The sequence below is a fragment of the Anser cygnoides genome, chromosome 2 (assembly GCF_040182565.1).
Source record: "Anser cygnoides isolate HZ-2024a breed goose chromosome 2, Taihu_goose_T2T_genome, whole genome shotgun sequence".
Classification (NCBI taxonomy): Eukaryota; Metazoa; Chordata; class Aves; order Anseriformes; family Anatidae; genus Anser; species Anser cygnoides.
This window is the reverse complement of record NC_089874.1, coordinates 111,650,098-111,672,784: the sequence shown is the minus strand read 5'-3', so window position 1 is coordinate 111,672,784 and position 22,687 is coordinate 111,650,098. Positions and strand designations below refer to the sequence as shown.

Below are 22,687 nucleotides of genomic sequence, written 5' to 3'. Positions count from 1 at the left end.
GTTACCTCTTCTCTACAGAAGGTTTTCAGGACTCACTCTACCGATAGAAAAGGGAGGGAAGTGTTTTGTAAAATTTGACCCTTTAACTTTATTACTCCTCACCTCAGCACAATTTCACACAAACAAACATCTGCTTATCATTCAAAACAATGTTACTTAGTGGACATTAGCAGGTTTCCTCCCAGGACAGTCAAAAGCCAAGTCTTGCATTTATATTTATGACTGAAACACGGAAATTCCAAACCATTTCACATTATACATTTCTAATTCAATACGAAAGCTTAAGCACCAAGTCAGAAGTCATTCTGATATAAATTCACTTGCTTGGTTTGCAGGGTTTGGAACTGATTTATTTATCCTTCCAAAAATAAACTCAAAATTGTCTTATACTAGTTTCTAAAAAAACCTTGAGGAACAATTTAAGTGAATCAGGAATGCAACATTGAAAACCTATGGCAAGGTGTGTGCAAAGGTCTACCTCTGCACATTGTGATTTGCGACAGAGTTTTATCAGCGCTTTTTATGATTTAACTAAGGAACCATCTGTTTACTGTGCAATGTATGTGAGGATGTGGCCAAAAGGACAGAATTTTAAGAGACTGTAAAACTGTTGGATTTTGCCTGCTGATACACTTACCTGCATGGTCATACACCTTTTCTGTTCTGACTGATTCAAATCGGGATTGTCTTTGAGTAGACCCCATATGGCATCAAAATGGCAACACTATGATACCATAGTATATTTCACTATTCTGTGGAAAATGAACCCTTTACTGATTGCATTTGTGGTTAATATGACAGCTATTTGAAGAAAAATAGTTTAATGACAGGCTTTGGTCTAGATACTTAATTTCCACAGAAAAACAAGGAAGAACATATGATATCATTTAACTGTCATAAAATCTCTGAAAATGTCATTCTTTGTCATTTCAAAGTAGCTTTAAAACCTTCAGTTAAGACATGTAGGTCTATCATTATGTCAAATCCCAAGCTTTTAACACCAAACACATGATTAGTGTTGTCAGATCTATCAAAACTCAACAACTTCAGCAGACAGTAAATGCAGGAGCACCAACTTGGTTGTCGGCAGCTCGGTTGGCTCTAAGTGGGTCTGTTGTGGGACAGGGTCGGGATGCTTTTCTGGGATGGCTCCAGGGCTTCCTGTCTCCCTCTGCTCCTGGCAGCCCCCTGGGGTGACCTTCTCACTTCTCTAAAAGACTCCGGGCATGCCTGAGAGCAGGGAGAGCTTTTTAGATTATGGAGGGACAGTGAAGGGCTTTAACAGGTGGCTGGTTGCTTGACTTTCTGTTTAATTGACCATCCTAATGTTGCTGAGGTCAAATTATACTGTTTACTGTTATGAAACCCTACTTTGGATAGGGCATTTTTCATTATTATTGAAGTCATGTAATTGAATGCAAAGGGCACCTGTGCAAAAAAAAACATATTTTGAAGCCAACACTGTATTGTGTTACATTCTACTCCAAAAAGTCCACGATGAGTGTCGGAGCGTCAATAAGTTTTCAACAGTTCAAGTCTTCTGTAACTGCATCTTTCCTAAATGAAGACATATTATGAGAACTTCTAAAAAACGTTCTAGTGTTTCAGTTTTCAAAGACCGATTTCTTGTACAGTTATGTGCCCAACACTATAAGGCTCAAGCTTTGAGACCATAAAAACAAATATATGTATAAAACTTATGAAAGCTTTTCATGCCAGAAATTGATAATTTCAACTTTGATACATCAAGTCCTTACAGGATTTGAAAGAAGCAGCTGCTCAGAACAATTAGGCAGCTGGAGATCAGCCCTCTGCAGTGATAAAAAGCTCCGGTTTCTGAGCCTGCAGGGATATGAGATACCAGATTTTAAGTAGTGACGTCTTAACATGCAGAAGAGCTGTCACTGCTGTTTTGGGTTTCAAGAAGAGGAATTATTTCTGGGGCTGAAGGCAAAGTTAAGGAGGAAACATTGTGGGGGTTTATTAAGGCTAAAGCTGGAAACTCTTTGAAATACTGAACATTTAAAATGCCACAATATAAATCTTCCTTTTAAACATTCATTATCAATACATTTAGCTTTTCTTAAATCCTTGATGTTTAGTCTTGCTAACAACATATTCTAGTGCATTTGTGTGCAATACATCTTACAACCCAAAGGCAAAATTATAGCAGGCTGTAGGATCACTTTGTTCTGGCATTTTTCAGTCTCTGCCAATTTGTTTTTAATAATAGCTTTTTTTTTTTTTTTTTTTTTTTGGGGGGGTAGATTTATTATTATGATTCATCAGATCTATAGACCTTTAAATATTGCAAACAAAAGTGCTTTACTTATACCAACACTGAATTCTGCAAGTGTATAAAAACTGGAGGAAGGTCTCTCAGAGTTGGCAGGTACTGCATTACCCTCAGCACTCTTTAGCACTTTTTGCATCTTCTGCCAATGAAATAACTCCATATGATTGTTGAAATGACTTAGGGTGAATACAGCAATTCCCACTATGAACAGGACTTTTTATAAAAGCCATGTACAGAAGACCCCAGGACAAATGCACACACAGGGGGATAAACTACACTTTAAACTATTTGTGTGGGAGAAAAATCAGTGAACAGATTAGGTATAAAATGTATATTGTATATTTTTCCATATCATCTACACAGCCACACATCTGCACATAATATATTGGCCTCCTAGAGGATGCTTGAAAAACAATAAATGACCTGTACTCAACATTAAAAAAATTACAGCCTCCATAAGCCTAATATTAGCCCCCTTGGCTATTTCCTCTCAGAATGGCTACTGCTTTGGTACACAGAATAAGCAATGCTAATCTGATCAGCAACTCTGTCATTTGTTGGGTTTTCCTGCTTGCTCAACATGCAGTCACATCATAGATCAACTAAACACAGCTCACATGACACTCAAAAGACAGAATTACTGTTTTCCTTGGTGGCTAATCTTTTCTTTTTGAAGAATTACTGTATTTTAAAGGCACCCTTCTGAGGAAAAGAGAGGTTAATTGCTCTCATTTCAGAGATGGGGAAATGAGAAGTAATAGTTAAATCTCAGATTACCTACAAATTTGAATGCCCCATCTGAGATACTAACTAATTTTCCAGATTACATCGCCACCTACAAGCAAGGGAGAGCTCCTTGTGACTCCCATTCTACCTCAGTACCTCCACGAATCAAGTCTGCATCTCAGGCCAGAAACCTATTAAACAAGAACTCAAAGCAGGCAGACATGAGGGAAATGACTTGGTTAACATCTCACAGGAGCACTGTGTGAGGAACAGGGCAGAATGCAGCTCTCCATGATGGATTCAACTATAAGACCATCCTTTTTATCACTGCAAGTCCCTAGTCTCCCATGTTACACACCTTCTGACTTCTGCAACAAATGAACTTTGTGTTCAGTGGACAGCAGCTTCCTTTATTTCTTATCCCTAGACAACCCCTGATTATCTCCTGAGCACAGTCCAGTCCATCTCCTGTCTGGGAGGCAGGCAGGCACCTTCTGGGAAGCTTGATACAAGAACCACAATTAAGGTCTGTGAAATTCAAAAGGTCTACAATAGAGCCAAAATAAGACTGTACAAGTAAGTTTAAGTCTAGGTTTTTCTACTTTTTGAATGCTTCATGTTGTGGCTTTAATAATGGTCTTTTAAAATAATTTCAGTTGCATAATTTCGTTATTTTACAAAAAAGCAACATGAGAAAACAAAGCACAAGAGAAATTTCCATTGTGCCATCCTGTATTGAAAATCAAGAGCATCATTATGAGACTGAAATCCACCTCACTGATGGCTGAAGCACCAGAGGTAATAACAGATGGTGGTGGCTGTCATGCTCCAGGTGGACACACATGAGATGCCTGTGGGTATTTACCAATGAAGGTCAAGAAACCTCAGGAACAGGACTCAGGCTCTGAAAGAGAGTGTGCCTTGTAGGAACACACACTTCCACTGCTCCTCACCAAGCCTTTCTCCGCTGTTTCTTCCAGTTTGTTCTCATTTCCTTCTCTTTCCCCAGGCCTTCCATGCAATCCAGGTTCACCCTCCTGTTCTAGCAGCTGTTCCTCAGGCATCTTTCCCAAGTCAGGACACTTCCTGGCCTTCAAAGTCACAGCCTTCCCTCCAACAGTCCCTGCTGTCACCCCCTGCTTCTGGTCTCAGGCTTCGTTTCAGTTCCTCACTCCCGTCTTCTCATGCACTCCTGCTGTGCCTAACAAAAGCTTTTGCACCTTCTGTCTCCCCCATCTCCTCTCTGTCTGTGTCTGGTTTATCCACACTCCCTCACTTTCCCTTGGCAGGGACAGCAGGCACTTTATACGCTTGTTCCTGGTTTGTGCGCTGTGCTCCTTCCAGCAGAGCGTGACTGCAACAGGGGATGGATGGGATGAAGGAAGGCTCCAGTGAAGCCTGCTGTGCATGCAGCCTGCTGAGGAAAGCAGGGAACAGACACTGCCAGGACCAAGGATGGCTGAAAGAAAAGCTGCCTAGAAGCAGAGCAGATTGAGCAATTCAGCTCAGTACAGTTCTATGCAATTCAGAAAGTCACTGAGCTGCGCAAAGCAAGCCTGGAAGCAAGGACACCCTGGGCAGGTGGAGATGTGCTCATCAGCCTTTTTTATTTCTGTGCTGCCTTGTCAAGTCACTTTGAGCTTCCTGCATTTTAAAAACGACTTCAGGTTACAGCCTGGTAAAACACATCGTTTTGAGTTTAAAAGTTTTTCTGGGTCCTTTGGGGAAACTCACTATAAGGAATAGGCTGAGGCTGATCTATTCCCTCAAAAACCAGCAATGGACTTGAGGTCCTGTCCCAGCTAGTCCCAGCTGGATTTCTCTCTGATCATGGTGAGTCCTCAAAGAGATCCCAGTTTAACACATTTTCTCCTGTGGTTTTCCACCTCAGCCTTCTTCCCTTGCCAAGTCACCACCCTCCTAATGTTTAATCCAACAGTGCCATTCTGGCTCCTCATCCATTTCAGAGTCATCAGCAGTTTATAGTCACCTCATCTGCTTTGTTACTCCTCCTGAAGCTCCCCAAGAGCAGTTTGCCCAGGCAACAACTTGGGCCTTGGCTTGAACATCTGTCTTCCAGAATTTCAGGCAAAAATGTCAACACATTTTTTTTTTTTCAGCACGTAGTGATTGTGTAGTGCTTATTTTTTTTTTTCCTCAGAATGTGAGAAATCTTCAGCTTTTGAAATAAAACCATCTTGTTGAACATGTCTTGTTATCCTTTCTAAAGATGACTGTGGAAGATAGTAAATGTTGGTATTCTGCTTCAGACTCTTCACTGTGAAGCAATGCTTGCTACACAACAACTTTGAGGGAACCAGGGATTCATACATTAAGTGAAAATCTCTGGGAAAAATCATTAGCTACTTTCTTTATGTGATCCCCTTTGTTTCTACATGAGAATATATGCATAAGGAAACTAGTTGTTCTTAGGTCTTGCAAAAGTGATCTTCACCTGCGTCATTGTGAAAGGCAGGGAGTTCCAGCGATGCTTCATAGGGCTTACTGCTGATGCTAATGAAGAACAATTGTGTTGGAGGACGAAGAATGCATTGTGGTCATTGGTCTTTAGGAAAGCTATGACCCAGATTTGCATTTACCCTCTAGAGTGTTCTAATTTATTCATTTTTAGTTTGAAATGATTCTCTGTCAAAACCACAAGCATGTATACTTCAGAGGAATGTCAAATCAGACTGCCTTTTTCTGCCTGGAACTAATTTGTACCCTAAATTAGGGGTAAAAACAGTGGAATTTATTGATGCAAGTAATATAAACAGGAAAATGCATGAAAAAAAAATCTTTCAAGATTGAATAAAGCTGACCAACTAAAAAATTACAAAACTGGGGCACAACAGAAGCATTCAAGAAAATAAGCATTGCTTAATAATAAATTTGCAAACCTCTGCAATAGAACAGGCACATTTCAAGTAGAGCACCTGTTGAAGGATTTTATTAGCCTTCTAAATCAGAAATATCTTTTCACATTCCTTGTTTCCAGGATCATGTGTCAGTCTCCTTGGAAGCAGGAGGTGCAACAGATAATGACCTCTGTTATGTTTTCAGTGCTGCTTCCTACTTGCTGCTTTCCAAGCATGTCTTTCTGGCTTTCTAAAGGTTGTGAGGGCAGTTTTCACTTTAGCAAATGAGGGGAATGAGGGTATCATGGCAGTTGCATGAATTCCAGAACATGAAATCCAAAGGGTGCCCAGATAAACTTCACTCCTTGGGACTGTCTGTCTTCGGCACTTGCTGCAGCTGTGAAATTCGGAGCTGTGCCTTGGCTGCTGCAAGCTACAGCATCACACGGTTACACATCACAGCCTGTGAAGCACTCAGGCTGTGAAGGAACTACCACTAAGCACACGTGCACAATTTTGTTGTGATTTCACAGGTACCCTCAGCTGCTCAGCTTCAAAAGACATAAAGTAATGGCTTTTCTTCTGATATCCAGAGAGGATGATCTAGGTTATCTTTATTTCAGGGCAAAATTCACTTCAGCTACTGAAGCACTACTGCCTTCAGTGTTTAGTAAGAGTAAGAATTCTTAATATTTCTGTCAGAATACATAAAAAGGAAAAAAAAAGGATTTATTTAGCTCATAACTCTTCAGATCGTCTGAACTAGGCTTAATTCATACTACCACTGTTATTACCAACCTCTTTTTTTTTTTTTTAAGGGTAATTGTATTTTTGTTTAAACCTATTTAACAGTTTTGTACCTTGTGCCGAATTAGATTATGGACAATTCTGACCCGTTAATGAAATGAGGGATCTCTGTAGGCAATAAAATGAGATAAATCAGCACATCCATACTCAGTTATTAAAAAACTTGACCCTGGGCCACACAGTCCACGCATCTGAGTGAAATACAGGCCTTACTTTCACCCATTAATTTTAGAGTTTTTGATCTACCAGTTGGAAGAACACAATATACTGTAATTGTACTGTATTTTTAACAACTTGTTCAAAAAAGAAATTTTTGTAAAAGAACAATCATGAAGTGGAATGAAGCCAGTCAGATTACTGGCAGAGCTTCCTGCTGAGTATGATTAGATAAAAGGAAAATGGAGACTGGAAAAAAATTGATCCTCTCAGCAGAATTTGCCATAATTATACGCAGGATGAGAAATTAGCTATTATTCCACTGTTAAATTCCTTAAGTGGCAAGAAGGAATTGCATAATCTCTTGCATAATCTGCTAGTTCAATCTTGTCTATGCAGAATGAAGAAACATTTTCCCTGTTAAGAAAAATGGTGACGTGGGTGATCAAGTTCTACAAACCTGGTAGTTTTCCCCCATTATAGGTCAGACAGTGGACAGTATTGGGATCACCTCACTAGCAGTTCTTCAATAGCCCAGCAACTTCTGCTTAAGAGTTTCATTTTCAAGAAGTACAATCACTGAATTTCACACATGCATTTGTCCTTTGCAAGCTGAAATGCAGAAAGTCTCTGAATCTCAAGTCATATTCTCGTGAGCGAGATTCTTTGCAACAGTTCATTGCTCTCATGACCTGAACTCTGCCCTGTTGCCAATGGGCCAGAGAAGTCACACTGCTGTGAACTGTGTGCTTGTGTTTTTACTAACAAAACAGGACTTGGATTGTTAGCTTTGGTTTCTGGAAGAAACTTGGATCAAGTCACTTGGAGCGCAGCTTTCTCAGTCCTACATGATTCAAGTGGAGGCAGTACCACTATGGTAAATAATTCTGAGAAGATATGAATGACTCATTAACTCAAAGAGGGAATAGACTATGTAGCCTAATGAGAATGGAAGATTGACCTTAATGCTACTGAGTGCAGTGAAATAGCAACAAAGACATTGTGAAAGGTTTACATTGCCAGCCCATGGAGTTAGGTACCAAAGTCAACCATGAGCACAGCTACACGAGTTTTTCAGTGTAAAACTTCTCAGTGCTTCTGGTTTCCAAAAATCAGAAACAGTTTTGTAGTTATTCAGATTAGCAACATGAAACAGAATCAAAGGAAAAAGAAAAAAGAAAAAATATCTTTCTTGTCAGAAAAATAATTATATACAGTTCAAAAAAGTAAGGTAAAAAAACAACTGTGTTTAGCATGCCTCTAGATTAGCAATACTCTTTGCTTAAATGTAGTCTGCACTGCTAATTCTCCCCATTTCTTTTATTACAGATACTGCAAACAGGATGGTCTTATGGTTTGTTCCTGGGTGGGTGATCTTGGCTGCAATACTACTACAATCCACAGATATTCAGTCTGCTGAGATGGCCTCACCACTGTTATAAATGACAAAACGATCACAATTAAAACATAGAAAAGAAGGAAAAAGAAAATCCAATTTTCTAGGCCCAGAAACATCTCTCAAGTTGGCAGAGCTGTAGCACTGTAATCTCCCTTTTACTCCCTGCAGCCTGTCATGTAACATATACCCCTTCTTCAGCTGGCAGTGACACCTATCTGCTGGGGCTGCCCAGTTTGTCCAACTGCAAATTTGACTGTGAATGCACAGAGCTCCCCTTCATGCTAATCAAAAGGGTGAAACAGGGAGAAACCAGAAAATTAATGTATAGGAAAAATTTAGAGAAAATAAGGACTATTGCAGCCATGGTTGATTAAAATGTATGTGAACATCAGAGAGAGATGCAGACGAGTAATATTATGATACAAGAATGCATTTAGCAGATATAAAATATGAGTATAACGGATACGAATCCAGAGAAAGCGGCTGTATTCAAGTTGTGGAAATTAAATTAAATGCCTTGTGAAAACAACAGCTCTAGCTATCTGTATGCCATAACTGATGGGAAAAAGGGCATCTAGGACACTGCCTGGGAGTTCTTCCTTGGCAAAAAACCTATTTCTTCTGTACATGCCACAGGTTGAGATGCAACACTTTTATGTCATATATTTTTAAATTGCAATTTACATCTTTAAGACAGAGGCAGATTAGTGGCAGATCTCATGTATTCTGAGTTTGCCTCAGAATATATAGTTATGCACTACTGGTTGGTATTCCCTCAGCTTTTTGTGAAAATGTCAATTGCATGTGGCCAGTTCTAGGAAAAGTCTGTTTTCTGACAGTTTGCTTGAGGTGTTGCTCTCTGATAAACTAGAAGACATCTGAATTTTTCATAGGCAGGAAAAAACAAAAGATAGAAAACTATGTGATAAAAGTATATACAGATACATCACTGGGTTTTCTCCAGAGGAGTGTTCTAGAATGGCTGGAGAACTGTTAGCTGTAAAAATTAGAATAAAAGACCTAGGAGAAGTGAGGTGACGGACAAGAGTGACATGAGGTCATCAGATATAATTTTCCAAATGGCAGTGTTTATTAAGTAAATGAGCTATCCCACTAGCTTCTGCTTGTCTCCAAACAAATCTTCATTAACTAACCACTTCTGCCAAGCACAGCAAACAGCTCAGGCTTGATTACTGCAGGGAGTCATCACGGACTGAGCCAGAGAAACCACAGTGTAAATTCAAGTCTAGGAGAAGACATGCCAGTTGCCTTCAACATCAGCCAAGTATTAAAGTATGGATTCAGTGGCGACAGTCAGAAAGCTGCAGTGAGAGTAAAGACAAATCAAAGTGCATGAAATCCAAAGTTCTTTACAGAAACACATTTTAAGCAGACAAACTGATAAGAATCAGTAAAACAGCTATAGCGCATAATGGAAAGCTGACTGGAAGATGCCTGGCACATCAGCGACACATGAAACATTTGCAACCCTCATTCTACAAAATGATTTAATTGACATTACCGCTTTTGCAATGTAAGCCTCTTTTCACTTAAGTTAATTTAAGAAATGCAACACTTTCTCCCAAGTTGCTGAAAAATCATCACTTTGTGACTTTCTGCACTTTGAGAAAGATGTATGCTAATTTGGGTTTTGCAAAATCTCTACAACTGCCCCAGTAAAAACATGCCCACTTCTCCCTGTTATGTTGTCAAAAAGCAAACATGCACCAGTTTTATTTTGAAAATAAAATGTTTTTCATAACAATATGAATGAGCTAGATATTGCTGACAGCTTGAATTAGTAATTTCCTTGGGCTTCTTTCTCTCTCCTAAGAAGAATAATGTCATGCTCCAATAACAATAATAGATTTTTCAAGAGGAAAAATTAGATGTAAAAGATGATACCAGATGATGCCAATGCAGCCAGTACAATTCAGTGTCAGAAGCTGACAATGCCTCAAGCCCCATAGAATATCACTTTGCAAATGAGAAAAAGAAATGTAGTTTTGAAAATGAAAGCTTAGACCAGGTGGATATGCCTAATCCTATACCTATGGTAAATGTCATATGTCTGGAATTACTACATTAAAGTTGTTTGAAAACTATGCTGTTTATTTTTGGAGATTACTGATAGTAATAGGCAACCTTTTGTAGTTACACTGGTTGTGGCTTAGGATAAAAAAGACCTTTTTCTTTGTGCTTCTGCATAGGCACTGGCTGGAATGCCTCCTTGAAAGAGTCTCTGACTCTTCTCCACACATGCTAGAGCTGCTGGCTGAAGATTCAGTAAGGCTTCCTTTCCTCATCAATAGTAGCTGGCAAATGTAGTTTTTGCCAGTTCTTTGAAGGTGATGTGAAGGACATACATGTACCAAGAACATTCTGAGGAGAAGCACACTTAGTTGCAGTACAAATAGAAATAATCTCTTTAATAGACACCTGTTAGTTTTGCAATGGGTGGCCTTTTTGTATAGTTGTTTAGCACATGCATATGAAATATTGTGTCAGTGGTGAGTTCACAATATAATTTTATGGACATCACATGCAAGGTACCCAGGACTGCTCCATCTCATCCTACTAAGCACAATCTCTTTGCTAATTGTGGGGGTGGAAAAAAGAGAGAGAGCCACCCCTCCTACCTCTTCCATTTATGAATGCAACAGAAACAATCTTGACATTTTCTTGTGCCACAACTTTGTCTGTTACTATAGCACAGAGAAAGGGTAAATATTTACCTCGCTGCCATTCCCCAGGATGTCATCATTTCTAGCAGCATAATGGAAAACAGAAAACCAGCATTTGAAATGATTGCCCAGAAACTATGTTTTGCAAGCTATTTCTATACTGTTCCCTAGGATCTGGTTGCAAGATTTAAGCTTTTGTCAGAAAACTAGAAACATTTACATTTATATCTTTTAAAGATATCATAAACTGAATTCCAACAGATTGATACCCCTGACCCAGACTCTTCTGGTTGTAAAGGCACCTGCAGAAAAATAGAGGAGCCAGATGTTTCTGTGACACCAGGCATATGGAAATTATGAGCTAATTCTATGATGCTGGCAGCTGAGGACACTCAGCACCTTTTACAATTAGATCCTCAATTAGCAAAGTTTGTAGTGGAAAAAAATCTGTCTCACTTTTGAAGAGTAACAGACTGCTCTGATCTGCAATATTGTACTTAAAATATTAAAAAATGTATCTACAAAACAAATGGGAGAAAGAGTTACCCTTCACTTGATGAAATTCCAACACTGTTTCTGCAGTCCCACAAATTCCCAAAGCTCTTTAAGCTTTCTGTCCAGTGCCTACTCTAATCTGTCATGCTCATTATTTTCTATTCACTAGTTACACCAGCCTTTTAAAGGCAATAAAGGGATTCTGGAAGCCATTACTTTGATGACCATCTCATATCCCTCTCTATCTCCTGCCTGCAGGGAAACTGGAGACTCATCACGACCAGAAAACATGCCGTAAAATAACTGTCACCTGCTGGCTACACTGGTGGATCAAACAACATCAACATAATGTGCTAGGTAGCACACCATCTCCATCTAGTCCACATAGCAAGTCATACGTGATGATGGAATAAAGAGAAGTCAAAGCACTTTGTAAAAGCTCAAGTTGAAAGCCCTGCCCATCTATTTCTCACCATCAACTATTCATATAGGAAAAGGTGTTATTGATTATATATTTTGATGAAATAAGTGATTTTTGAAGTGCTGGACACATTTTTGTTTTACAAAACAATTCTAGATTTCTTTGCTACTCAAAGTTAATTTCTTTCTTGTCATCCTCCCACCACTTTTTTCTTAAATATCAGACTCATGGCCCTTCAATGAAAGGAGGTCTGTTGAACTAGGAAAAAAATATTATGTTAAGAGTAAACACTGCTTTAACTCCGACTTATTTCCAGATAGATGTTTCCTTCATTAGCACGTCATCTAAAATCTACAGGGTGGGTTATTATATTTTATTAAATTAAAAGAAAAAAGCACAAAAAATACATGTTTTCAGGATTAGTAGCCCTCCACCCTACATCTATTACTCAACCATCCCACCAGACCTCACAGGAAATGAGAGCAGTCTTTGCACTTAGTGTGAGCCTTCTCAGTTGCAAATAGTCGCCATAAGGGAGATACTTGCTTCCATTCTCAGCAAGCATTGACAGAAACAGGAAAAGGCTTTCAGGACAGCAGCACGTATATGACATCCAGAAAGGAGAATGGCTAGGGAAGTAAATCAGATGATGGGAGGGTGTTCCGTTTTATAATACCAGCTCTGGTATGTGGAAGAACACTATACCCAAACAGATGTCAACAGCCCACAGATAGCTGATGTGAGGTTAAACACAACTGCCCTCTTATACTGAATGATGCTCTACACTTTGTACTAATGCGACGCAGCTCTTCAGCCGTGGTTAAAATCTGAGAGGAAGATTTGGGACGGGTAAAAGTTGGTAATGGAAATTTTAACTGACAACTTCTTGCCCTAATTTTTCTCTCTTTTTCTGAAGACAGACTAAGTCTGAGCTGTGCATTAACATCACTTTTAACATGATCTAGCTTCCCCATAGCAACACCCCAAAGAGGGAGAGATGTGAATAAAGACAGAGATGTTGCAAGACAACAACTGACTTCACCCAGATGCAACCTTGCAAAACACATCAGAGCTTCCAACAGGTAAATTAGGTCCTCTCACCCTACCTCCATCTCTCTGAATACCTTCTTCCCCTGCTTTCCCTTTTTATTTTAAGGGAAAAAAGGTAAAACGTCACATGCGTGTTCAGGGAACTGTGTGAGATAAGACAGTGTAAGGCCACAGCACCAGGCACCAGCTAATACTGTCACTTAGGTGTAAGTTACACTTCACACGAAACGGAAAGCTGCAGATTTTCTCTGGACTTCCTGAGGCAGGCAGATTAGGGGTAGTAGTTCCTGGATGGGTTTGGGTTTATCCATAGCTTATGTATTTTTAGTCTGCTAAGACTGTGACTTTTTTCCCCCACAGATACGCATAATTGTATTCGACTCTTAGCAAAGTTCAGGATTATAGATAACACTCTATGCTGAGAGTTTAGAGAAAGTGGGAGCAAGGAATTTCAATAGCCTGCTTTGTTTAAACAAAAAGCCTGCCAGCATTTATTTTGTTATGCTATTACAACATTCTGACTTCCATGTAAACCTTCCCACAGGAATACAGATCTACATTTTACTTTAGCTAAACATAGAATTTATTTGAAAAGTCATTAGAGCAAAAAGAATGGTTATCAAGTCATCGCTGTCTTGACTGTACTCAGATGGAAAGTAGGCATCTTTCTCAACAGAACAAGCAAGAGGTCTGTCATAGTAGAGGGTTCTCTGTTATTATTTATTGGTTTTTTCTCCTCTGATAGCTTAGTTCAAATCCTTGATCAGAGCAACTAGGAGTTGTTCTACTCAGACGGCTTACTGCATTTTAAGTGGAATGCAATTTAGTGTTCTCCCATCTGACCAAAGCCAAATTCAGTAGGGGAAAACAATTTCCAACAACCAACACACTGATTCCCCCACCAGAGGCCAGACAAAGGTTGTGGCATTAGAACAGATTACCCACATTTGCCTACAGCGTTCCTTTGATGAAAGGGATTATTAGTCTGTAATGGCAGCTAGACTGTCCTCTGCAAGATAACATGAGGTATTTTCCAGAACTGAGTATCTGAGTCGTTTTGTGCTTTGTAATTGAGCATTGTAAGAAGCACTGCAGTGAGATCAGTGTAACAGCAAGAAATAAAAAGAGTACATTATATCTCTATGTACACTTCACAGCTCCTGTAATTTTTTTTTAATGCACACATTTCTTTGCTGCCACATTTCCTTTGGGTTTATCTGTGGTATTACTGAAGAAAAAAGGCAATGTCTGTTTTAAAGAGTGGTTAATAATATATGCACGCCATAGTCCACCATAGCTTCAAAGAGCCAATTACTGTTAGACTGCTGCATAAACACATATTTAGGCACCACAAAAATGTGTAATTATTTACTGGATCCAGTACCTAATACATCATATCTGAGCTCTGAAATGGGAATTACATGATGGGATACAACAGCGTCAAAAAAATTGCTCTAGTGTAAGAGGGGCCCTGCAGAGCTGTACTCATTAAACCCACTTATTAAAAAATGTTATTTTTTTTTTTTTTTGTAAATTTCAAAATCACTCAGTCACTTTAAAAAGCTCATCATCATCAAATATCTTATCTTTTCTCATTACTTCTTGGAATACACTATGGCCCAAGAGACCTTTGTAATTAATATCTGAAGACAACATATCTCCGGGGAGACTTCATTGCGGCCTTTCAATACTTAAAGGGATCTTATAAAAAGGATGGAGAAGGACTCTTTACTTGGGTAGATAATGATAGGACTAGGGGGAATGGTCTTAAACTGAAAGAGGATAGATTTAGACCAGACTTTAGGAGGAAATTCTTCACTGTAAGGGTGGTGAGGCCCTGACACAGGTTGCCCAGAGAAGCTGTGGATGCCCCACCCCTGGAGGTGTTCAAGGCCAGGCTGGATGGGGCTTTGGGCAGCCTGGTCTGGTGGGTGGCATCCCTGCCTATGGCCTGGGGGTTGGAGTTAGATGATCTCTTCCAACCTGAGCCATTCTATGATATGATTCTATGATAAATGTTCAGGTTTGTCCTAAAGGAACTATGTGAAACTTGCAGGTGACTGGCAAGGCATTGCTGAGGGCTGGGCAATAGCACATGCTAAGCAGAAAAACCTGAGTTATTTTTATCCCCTGGATGGATTAATTTAGCATAGCCCCTTCGGAAAAGAGGCCTAGGTCTTGCTTCCCAAAAGACAACTGTAGTTAGAAGTGACCACATTAGTCTATTTTAGGAAAACAGTAGGAATTATTACTGAAAATGTGATTGCATTATATAAATTGGGCCATGTCTTTAGCTTACTGATTCAGCTCATTTCTGCCACTGCTGTCACAAAAACACTGCACTTAAAATAAGCCAGAACAAAGAAAAGATTCAGGTCTTTGTTGTGCTTTTCTATTAAGAGAAAATTGAATTATTTGCTCTTCATTTGTTATTGGCAGCTCAGCTAAGGAACAATGTATACCTAATGCACAAAGTTCTGCTGTCTCTCTGCTGCAATGACCAGCCCCTGAGTGCAGCATTTTGGATAAAGGTTACACTATCCTCCCACAATCTGTAAGTGGAAACAGACCCTGGGTTTATTTTATATTCTGCTCCGCATTTTACCTATTAGTGTGCAATTACAAGCTGGTGCTTCTATGGGAAACCTGCTTCCTTGCGATGCAATTCCAGGCATATTTCAAAGGGGGTTGTCCTACTCCAGCTTGCAAGTCAGAAAACATTGCCCCCCAAAATGCAGATACATGAGGCTACCAAGTGAGATCTACTGCTGGACCTGCATGCCATGAAGTCGCATCAGCCTGGTTCTGCACCAGATCTCTCAGGTGGGACACCAGGCAAACTGCTCTCAGACCCAAGCAACACTGCTGCATCTGTCAGCCAGCCCAGGCTTCATGACTCAGGGTAGACAAGCCTTGCAGAAACGAGCAGAAGAGACAGTTGATTTAGCCACTGCTTCTTGGACTGTGGCAAAATCACTGAGGTTTCATGTTTGTTTATAGGCATAAAAACCAGTTAATTCTCACCTAATGAGACTTCAGGCATGTGGTACTCAGTCAACACAGCAACCTTCAAATTATTATACTGCTTGTAATACCCTTCTCTATATTTGTTATGGTAAATCAAGTGGTATTTTGTCTCAGCTAAGCACTGAACTTTCAGGCGCTTTAATATATTTGGATAAGCATGGCTATAGGCTCCAACAGGGTACTTGAAGCATGTCCACACCAGTAGGAGTGGGGTGGGACCATGGCTGTCTCACTGGAGCTGTACACTAGGGAGTTGCCATCTAACTGGGGCTCTGGACCCTCCTATGACCATCTCCACATAACGGTGCACTTGGTAACACATATGCCTGGTTTGACGCAAAAGCATAGTTCAAGCCTTTACACAATCTGTACTGCATCAGGGAGAGCTGTGCAAGTCTGGTCATGCGAAATGATTATCACTTTAGTGTGTGCAATGTAATCAACGGAAATGAATTAACTGCAGAATATTTTTAGTCACGTTCCATACAGACATATGCAAAAGGCATCCATAGTACTTTTCATCTTGGTACAATAATCAATAAAACACTAATAAATAGTAAAACATTTAATTTTATGCTAAAAATCTAATCACTGCATCCCCTTTATTTGTGCTGCCACTGAACAACCTCCTTAAAAGTTCTTTTCACAGAATGACATAGATTTCTCTTAAAGATCTCTTTCTTTTGCAAAAATCACACATTCTCCTGTTTCACTGGAGGCTGTCAAACCTACAAGTCTCAGGGCCATCCTACTCCCAGCATCAGGAAAGGCTGGTGGGGTCAGGCTGAAGGACATTCAGCAATGTGCCCTTGTGCTGTGGATATCTGGCAGCATGCTCTGCAGCCTGCCAAAAGCAGAGCTGGCAGTCTGAGGGAGGCTGAGTGCTGGTGAGAACACATCTGGGTCTGTGAGCAGTGTGACACTCCCCAGCATGAGAGTCCCAGCACAAAGTGGGCACTGAGACAGGTAGAGGGGCTGGAGTGTGATGTTCCCATACAGGTTAATAGGTAGATCTGTAGGGCCTGGAGGCTGTGGGGGGAGCTACCTGACGGATGGTTATGGAGAAGGTTGAGCCATGCTTTTGTCAGATGTGCATGAAAAAGGACAGGAGATCATGGCCACACATTGCACAAGGGAAATTTTAGTTGTTTATATGAAAAAAAATAATCATACTGCAGCGTAGTTAAGTGCTGGCAGAGGCAGTCCAGAATACTGCGTAATTTTCATCCTTGGAGATATCCAAGTCCTTTGGACAACCAGAGAAGTCAAACACACAAGTGTTATCTGAACAAAACACTGGAGATGTTCTGTGCTTCTAGAAATGTCTAAAAAGACCAACACAGTCCTTCAGGACATTTTAAGATCACAGTTTTGAATACTTAAGGCTGTCTCTCCAAATCCTGGCAGTATCTCAGATATGACCAAACAGCTCAGAGTTCTAAAGATTAAATTCAATATTCATAATTAGACAGAGAAAAGAGGCAGAAACAGGGAGGAAGATGAAAAATTGGTGTAACACATTCCACTGTCTGACATTGCTTACATGGTGAACCAGCTGAAACTACCAAGCATTCCTAAAGTAGGGACCTGTGCAATATTTACTCCAGTAATCCCCATCTTCCAGGTCACAAAATTCCGTATGTCCAAAAGGTAAAAGAAAATTTATCAAACTTATTTCAATTCCCATCCTTGGCATAAATACACCACATGCAAACCAACCTGGTGCAATGTGCCAAGTGTTTGGGTATAGCTAGTCTTTCCAGGGCAGACTCTTTCTCTTGTCTTAGCCTTGCTCTTTTCTCAGGCACTCTTCATCAGAACAGTTTCCATGAGTGCCTGCATCATGCTCCAAGACAGTTAGAAATCTGTCAGCAAGAGCTGTGTTCTCAGTTTTTCTCATTAAAAACCTCCACTAGCTTCATAAACATGTTTTTTTTTGTGTGTGTACGCATGCGTGTGTTTGTGCGGGTATGTGATGCGGAGCCTTAAAATTCACAAAGCTAACTTTGGGGATAGACAAGATGAAACTTGCTCAGATGCCTCTGAAATTAGAAACAGTGTTCTCTTCCAAGGTCAGCTCCTCATTAGTAAAGAAAAACATTTTTAAGCGCTGGTTTAAGCAATTTGATAGTGGATCCAAAAGCAGACTGCATTTCAGAATTACTCAGGGAAACAGAGGAAATGAACCGTGTAAATTCTTTGTCAAACAGCTTTCTGCACTCTCCAAATCTATTTTAAGGTTCAACATCTGCAGGAAGGCCTTAACTATTATATTTCTTCAGGCCTTCTGTGGAGATACCTTCATTTTGGTAGAGATCCAAAAACCAATCCTGGCTTCATTTGGAAATCACATTTGAAATCCTCATTCCTTATTTCTTTTTCAACAGAACGGTCTTTGGAAGGACAGCTCCGAGGAGTCCCGGAGAGCTTGGACACAGCTGGTATACAGTCAGTTCCAGCCTCCTTCTCCACAGGCTTTGGATTTATTTTTGAATTCTGCCTGGCATAAGTCTATTTTTAAGGTTGTTTGCATTTTTTTCCCATTGGCTAGGCAGTTAGTCCCTTAGAGACTTTCTACAAAGTACCTGACCCCTCTTGGTCAGATGTTCCAAAGAACGGAAAGAGAACAGCTTGCTCAGCTGAAGCACCATAATTAGCATACACTGTGATAACTCTCAGTCCTTCTCTAACCTGCTGGCTACACAGCACGATTTCCTTGGGATTTTTGTTTGCTTTGCTTTTAATCAGAAGTGTAATATTACTGAGAATCACCAGATGGCATTGCTGCAGATAATTTTGATACTTCTGTTTATCTGACTGTACGGAAGTTAGATATTGAGAAAATACCTATTGCAATCTAGTGCAGAGTTTTTCCTGATGTTACTGCTTGAGCTCAGCTACAGAGGCCACATTTTCCACTTAAACATATCCAGTCTCAGTTATGTATTTGTACCCACATGTGCTAATGCTCGAGCCCTCACAACGTCACAAGGTTTATCTGTGCCGCAAAGGAGTGTGCATGGCAGCACAGGCACCCTTTAGAAACATGACCTACAAAATCCTTCTAAATCGTACAAGTCAGATACAAGCAATGTGGGAGAAAGATGTTCTTTAGACTACCTTAAAATTTCATTGTTTCTTAATTGCCATGCTCCTTTGTGCACACTGAAATGATTTAAAGGCTTTTTAAATTCTTAAAAGGCTGCCTATTTAGTGACCGAATCTGCTGGCTGAGGAGTTTCAGTTACAATGGCTACATCTGCAAATAACCTGGGATCAAATTATGTACTAACTCACACCTCATTAAACAAGCCTGAAGAGACCAAATGACATGGGTGGCAGCTTTTAGTGCAGGCTATGCTGTACGACGAACGACATATGCTGGCACTTGAGGGCTGCTGGAGCTCCCGGCCAGCACAGCCCAGCACTGGGGGCCAGCTCGGCAGTGTGGGGTCGGCTCCCTCCGTGGGTCTGAGCAATGCAGAGTGAGAAAATACTGGAGTGGTTGGACCCCTTCAACCTCCCAGCTTTCCAGGCACGATGAAGTTGCGACATGGCACTTATTTCCCATATGTTTCTATGTCCATATAAAGTGGCAAGTTTGTATTTTCTCCATTTCAAAATCCTTCACTTGAAAACAAGGATAAAATGCCATTTCACCTACGAGACTTTTGTGAACAAAGTACCCGCCTCCCAGATACATGCAGAAACATTCACTTTGGTGAGGGTAGGATATTTTTTCCCACTTGCAGTCTAGCATTTCATCCTGGTGATGACAAAAGCTTTGTGCCTACAGCCTCATTTTCACACCCGGGCTAGTTTTCAGCCAGATGCAGTCACCCCACTGTGTTGCTGCAGTTGCTTGAAGAGCAGAGCAGGCTGCAGAGACCACCAGCTGGGCACCCAGCCAGAGCTCTGTCCCCTAGCCAGAGCATTAGTGCTGGGTTTATAGTTAGATTGAGCACATCCAAACAGCTACTCTGGTAGATGTGTACTACTGCTTTCAGAACTAAACCTCCGTGCCATGGGACAAAAGGAAATTAAAACCGGAGGCAGCAACCTCTGTAGCACATGCTAGCAGGCAGAGGTATGGTTTTGTCCACACTGGTTGCTTAATATTTTTATTCAGATGCCCTGGAAGGCTGTGGGCCATTTCTATGGAGGCAAAATTTTTAATCCAGTGGACAGGTAGCACTTTTTTTGTCTTTTCTATTACCATCAAGTTGGCGTTTTCCTGGGCTGCCAGCAAAGAAATTCCCACTGTCAATGTATGATCAGAGCTTTGTACATTAGTCCCTGAGGAAAGATCTAATGCTGATGAAAGGAACCTTCCTTGGTTGAACAGGCAGAGGTGTTTCTGGAGTGGAAGGACAGCTCTCTCGTTTGGGGATGTTAAATCCATAGTTTAGATCATAACTGCCCTTCTGTCTCCCACAAAAGCATTTGAAACATCACCTCGGTGGAGATAAGTCTGTCTTCTTTCTTCATATCTGCCTCACTGCTGTGCCATTTTATTGAGGCTGATATTAACAGAAACCATCAATGATGTCTTTCGTGTTATTGTTTCCTTTCTAGGAGCTGGCCACAGGCAACAGCAAGGTAGTCAATACAGATGCTTTTGGATGGAATTAATTCAGCTCTAATCCCCATTAAATGGATAGAGGTATGTAAGTCAGGTAATAAAAGAGACAAGTTGTCTGAAATGCTACCACTGCAAGGGATGGGCCCTTGGGAGTCCAAGAATTAAAAAATGAGAAAGATAACTCAGTAAAATTCCCACAGCAGAAAATAGATACCTACAGCAGGCTTTAAATGCTTCTGTGGATGTATAAGGAGAGGGCTGCAAATCACTCCTCTCTCTATTTTAAGGGGCTGACTACACAAGCAGTAACATGAGACAGACCCACTGGATTACATTTTTCCATAACATAACCTTATTCCTATGTTTTTTTTTAATATAGCCAGCTACCCAGAGAAGAGACCAGGACACTGCTTGTGATTATGCTACAAAAGAGAAGCATAGACCAAAGACAGTTTACAATAACGATTTTCCTCTTACAAGTTTTCCAAATGCTTTTAGTTGATACATATAGCCCCCTTCTCCGTTTACACACCCCATTTATGTCCCCCATACATCCCCAAACAGAGGCACCATTTTTCTAAGTATCAGAAACAACCTCTTATGCAAAGATAAAAGTTATTGCCTTCTAGATAAATGGTTAATTACTTTATAAAGAAAAAGTGCTAATAAAACCATTTAAAAAGAAATGAAAAACCAGTCTGCTATGTCCAAGGTGATCCAACACAGGCAAATTCACACTGAAAAATCCCTGAAAATGCCCATCCTTCAGCATTTGCATCACAATATGTTTTGACACAAGTTAAAGCCCTGCAATGAAGTAACATACACCTTACTTAAATTCTGTCTTTGTGGTGTGGTGCAAACCCTTCTTGCACACACATACTACTTTTACAGCAGAAAATTTTGTCAGATGAATACTGTTTCTTAATGGTTGGTGATTTTGATGAGAACTCCTCTGCAGCATTTGTTAAAAATGCTTTGATGTTTGTGATGTACTGCCAATGTATTTCCAACAGCGCTTAAACTTGTTACTTTTAGAAAAATCATGAATTAAGCCAAACACTTCTGGTTAAAAGGATTGAAAGTATCCTTTGATGGCATAAACCAATTGACAAGCAGCTTTATAAAAAGACTGGAGTTAAAGATAAGGAACTTACAGCGTACAAACAACTGCACCTGGGAGATAATACATAAAAAAGGAAGTTTAGAATACAGAACAGAGAAATTAGAGAACCTGGAAAAGAGGTAGTAGGAACAGTGAAATACTTGTAATAGTAAATATTAGTCACAAATATGAATAGTACATGAATAGTAAATGAAGCTTGTGTAAAGCTGAGGAATGGATGGAGAGAAGTCGAAAGAAAGATGCCTTCCCTCATCCTCCCACAGAGGAAAGCGCACACACGTGGTGGTTCCTGCCTCTTGCTGTCCTGAATACAAAAGGCAGATTTGGACTTTAGTTTCTGACCTGCTCTTCCTTCCCCCTAAGCACTAACTTTGGCAGCAGTATCTGGAATTCATCATGGTTATTTCTAAAAGAAAAGCAACCTTAAAATAAGAGGTTCAAGAAGAGGTAAGTTTCGTATTTAGACCCAAACCTCTCCCTCTTGCAAGGCTCAAGTAGTTTGAACTGTAGAAGGAGTAACAACAGGGTGTGAACACGCATGTTTTGACCTGCAGACCTTTTCTTCTTTCCTTCATTCCCATCACGAAAATACAGCCAAAAAAAGCTGTACCAGTCTCCTGGAGCCATTAATCAACACACCCAATAACTTCCAACTTTCAGAAAGCACGAAGAAGATCACCTCACAAAGCAAAACTTGGCAGGAGGACCCTCCACTGCTGGTAAGTCAGCAGAGCTGCTAACCCAGAGCCTTCTTATTCAGCCTTGCTAAACTGTGATTGCTCTTTTAGGGATGAGAGCAGGAGGAGATATGACCTTGGACATCCCTTCTGTGAGCTCTTAGCCCAGAATAAATTAGCTTGGACACAGGAGGTAACACAATTGCATCAGCCTGGGTCTGTGCCTAGTTTTAAGCTGATTAGTCTGTCCAGCTCCCTGCTGAAACACAGACTCTCTCATGGGCTTCGTGTCTGGCAGAGATCTCGTGGCTGACCTGATGGAGCCACACAGAAAGGTACCTTCCCTTTCTGCCATCCCTCTGGACGTCCGTTTTGTTACTCAC

General features: G+C 40.4%; 1 protein-coding gene across 9 annotated transcripts in view; it reads right to left on the bottom strand.

The window, feature by feature from the left end:
• Positions 1 to 22,687, bottom strand: part of DLGAP1 (DLG associated protein 1) — a 413,506-nt gene that overhangs the window by 68,507 nt on the left and 322,312 nt on the right. The gene's annotated exons all lie outside the window — the stretch shown is intronic.